This window comes from Octodon degus, unplaced genomic scaffold (assembly GCF_000260255.1).
Source record: "Octodon degus isolate 3935 unplaced genomic scaffold, OctDeg1.0 scaffold00145, whole genome shotgun sequence".
NCBI lineage: Eukaryota > Metazoa > Chordata > Mammalia > Rodentia > Octodontidae > Octodon > Octodon degus.
This window is the reverse complement of record NW_004524721.1, coordinates 3,301,749-3,305,762: the sequence shown is the minus strand read 5'-3', so window position 1 is coordinate 3,305,762 and position 4,014 is coordinate 3,301,749.

Genomic DNA, 4,014 nt, shown 5'->3' with positions numbered 1-4,014 from the left:
TGGGGATTGAACTCAGGCCCTTGTGCTTGCCAGGGAAGTACTTATTCCATTGAGCCATCTCCCTGGCAATTTATTTATTTTTAATGTATTTGGTACAGGGTCTCACTATACAGATCATACTCATAGTAATCCTCCCATTTTCAGCTCCCCCAGTGGTGGGATTACAGGTGCATGCTACCACGCCTGGTCTCATTGGCCAGCCAGCTCAGCACATCTTGGGGGCCTGGCCAGCCCAGCACCAGGGGATTGAACCCAGGTCCCTGCACTTGCCTAAGCAGGTTCTTAGTCCACTGAGTTATCTCGCCAGCCCTGTATTTAATTTCTAAAGCTATTAAAAGCATTAACAGTTTCCAGCAATATTTCTATAAAACCCTTCTTTTCCAAACTCTGCCATCCAAAGTCCATACACAATGAAACTACTTCTTGGCCTCTTCTCAAATCAAAGACAATGAAGTTCTGTTTCCACTAGTTCAGCCCAGCCTTCCTGCTGCTGGCCTCTCCCATCAGAGACTGCACATGATCAGGGCAGACTGAGAACCAATTCCCAGGTAGCAATCTTCCTAAAGAGGGCACGTTGTTGCTTTCATTTCTACTTCTGCCTTCTCTTCCATTTTCTCAGTTTAGTGATGCAGGAGCATGGTCTCTGGTCTTTGTAGTCTTGTGGTCTTCTCCCAGAAAATGTTGAGACACTTTTGTCCTGTTAGGCCACCAGTCCACAATGGAGAATGTTCAGCTCCTCTCAGGCAGCTGCGGTGGTGTTGTGATGTTGAGGCATTGTATTCATCCCTGCAGAGCTGGGTACTGTAGGCAGTTCCTAGTTGCAGAGTGGTGTTCTGCCAGGAGGCACCTACAGGTGCTATGGGAGAGAAGTCCACTAGACTGAGGGCCACTGTCTGCTCACTTCATTTGGGTTTCACCAAGGAAAGGTAGAGGGAGAAGGGAGGAATCCCAGGTCAAGGGCACAGAGATCTGCTTCCATCCTCTGAGTCCTCGGGATATCACCTGGCTCTATGACCAGCAGGCCCTTAGACAGCCTCACTCTGCTTCTCTGGAAGAGATCTCTAGGACCTTCCCGCTCTGTGACACAGGGTGGCAGCAGAGGTCCAGCTGACTGTGCTGCCTGAAGCAATCATGGGAAGCCCGGGGTGCGTCTTGTGTATTTGTTTTAATTCAGATAACAGGCCAGCTCATGCCCATTCTTCCTCTCAGGAGGAGGCACCTTATGATTACGTGGAGCAGTTGGTGGGGACGTGGCTCAAAAGTGCACCATGAGATACTTTTGAGATACTTTTCTGTTTGGAAATTTTAGAGTTGAGTTATGACTAACAAAAGCTTAGCAGAGACAAAGATCTGTGCTTTCTTGTCAGTGGGAAAAAGAATCTAATAAAAAAGTTTTCAAGATTAAATAATTTTCAAGTAATTTGACAGAGACAATTTCCATGTGCCTCAGCACTGTGGTGTTAAATTGTCTAGCTGTGTAGCTCACTTTCTAAACCCAAGTGTTGTTAAAAAGACCTTAGAAAATTCTCTCCAATTGTACACAACTCCAATTAACACTTACACAGTTTCCCTTGTGTGAATTGCAATAAAAATATTTTATTTTACCAAGTGAAATTGGGTATCTTATTGATATAATTCAAACTTTAATTTCTCTTTGAATGTTGCATTTCCTTTTGTTTATTCATTTAAACTCAGTCTAAAGTATAAAACCTATTTTCTATTATTTGGAAATGGGTTAACCAAGTTTTCAAATGACGCACATATAAGGCTAAGTTGACCTCTAAGAAGCATTCATTTTATCATGGAAATCATTTCCTAGGAAATGGTGGCTATTTCAGTGGCTTAGGGTGCAATAACAACAGACACAGACTTTTGACTTAACGAACATGCGCTTGTTGCTCACAGTTCTGGAAGCTGGAAGCCCATGGTCATGGTTCCAGCAGACTCCACTCCTGGTGGGGCTGCTTTCTGATTTGCAGGTGGAAGTGGCCACCTTCTTGCTATACTGTCACAGGCCAGAGAGTGAGAGAAAGGGAGAAAAAGGGAGGCAGCACTGGATGAGGAGGAGGGGAGGAAGAGGAAAGGAAATGGGGGAATATTTGTATTTGTATTAGAACATTAATCCCATCACCAGGCCCCCTCCTCATAAACTAAGGTAACTTGAATTGTGTCCCAAAGGCCCATTTCCAAATATCATCAACTAGGGGGTGGGTGAGAACATATTCAGCCCACAGGAAAGAGAAACACCCAAGGGTCCATTCTCATCTTATAGGCTGAGTTGTGACTCCCCAAATTCATATGTTGAAATCCTAACACATAAGGGCTCAGAATGAGGCAATTAGAGAGAGGCTCTTTAAGAAGGCAATTAGGATAACAGACGTGCTTAGCATGGGCCCTGATCCAATCCAGCCAGTGTCCTTAGCAGCCAAGGGCATTTGAACAGAGTGCACAGAGGAATGACTGTGTGAGGACACAGCAAGAGAACAGCCAAGGAGAAAATTCTCAGGATAAATGCACCCTGGGAACACCTTTGTCTGGGACTGATAGCCTCAAAGACAGCAAGAGAGTCAGTTTTGGTTATTTGACGTTAACAAAGTCTACAGGACTTTGTTAGCTCGAGTGAGCTAAAGCACCATGCAGAGGGAATTTTTCTTTTTTTCAGCTCATGAGGAAATCATGTAAAGATGTAAAACTACAAGTGGGGTGGAAGGGAAAGCCAGAGCCCTCCAACTGTTCTGCAGCCTTCTTAACTCTTTCAGAACCTTGAGATCTGCTTCTAGTCAGGTGGAAAGTTGGCTAGGAGCCAGGACAATTTTCTCTCATGGATGCAGGCAACACAGATCACCTGTGTGGGTGTTACCAGGCAGTGTGGCACAAATGCAAGATAGCTGAGGGGTGAATTCTGGACACATCTGCGCATAGGGCAGGTAACATGGTGTGGGGCCTTGGGGAGCAGGAACTAGAGTTGTGGTGCAGTCAGAAGGTGGGCGGCACATAAGAAGGGGAGTTTGGAGGGATCAGAGGGTAAAGCAGGATGAGAACTGCAGAAACAAAAGTATTCAGGACAGAAAGTAGCAGCACATAGAGCCATGTCCTGGGCTTGTTTCCAGGAGGATTGTGCATTAGTGTGTGTATGAAATCCACTGACTCAAAAATGTTTGGTCTGGCCCAGGTCACTCTTGCAGGTCTTGTGTGCATCACAGCACTGCTGGAGCTGACTGGAAACTCTCCAGGCCTCCAGGAAATAGATCTCAAGTTGTCAGGATATCTCTGTAGGTCCATGGCCTGAGCTCAAAGCTGTCACCTCTCTGATGATGCAACTGATTGGAGTCCTCTCCCCTCAGATGCTTGCAAATCTTAAAAAACAAAACAGGATGGTTAACAACCTAAGTTTGCAGACCAAATTAGAGAAAAGGGAGGGCTGCAATGAAAGCCAACTTTTTGGCCCTAGCCTTCTAAGGTCAATTAAGACTCAGGACATATGAGAACTTGTACTGTTACATCATGTAACTCAGTAGTGTCCCAAATTTTCTGATCAAGGAGATTATGGGGCCAAAGAAGAAAGTGATCGATGATGTAGAGTGTGCCTAAGGAGAGTCACATGGAGAAAAAACATTCTCTCAGGCTTTCACAGAGAGCACATTGGCCAAGCAATGGTCATGACTCATCCACATGGCTGACACTGACAAAGGTTCTACAATCTGAAGTACAGGATCTCAAGATAAATCCTGAGGGGATTACACTGACCTTCTCAGACCCAAAAGCTACAACTCTTGTTGCATAGGTCCTGCTTTACCTTGGTCTTAACCATCCAGCAGAAAAGTATAAAAACGAAGTATAAGAAGTAAAGCCATGCTGGTATGTTGAGCTGTAGGGGACTCAGGTCAACAATTTCTGACATTGCCAGTCAAGCGTAAGACCCAATACTATTATGGGCTACTGGACTCTTTTAGAATATTTTGCTGAGTTTACACACCTGTAATATTCAAATAATGGAACTTAACAAAAAAAGGG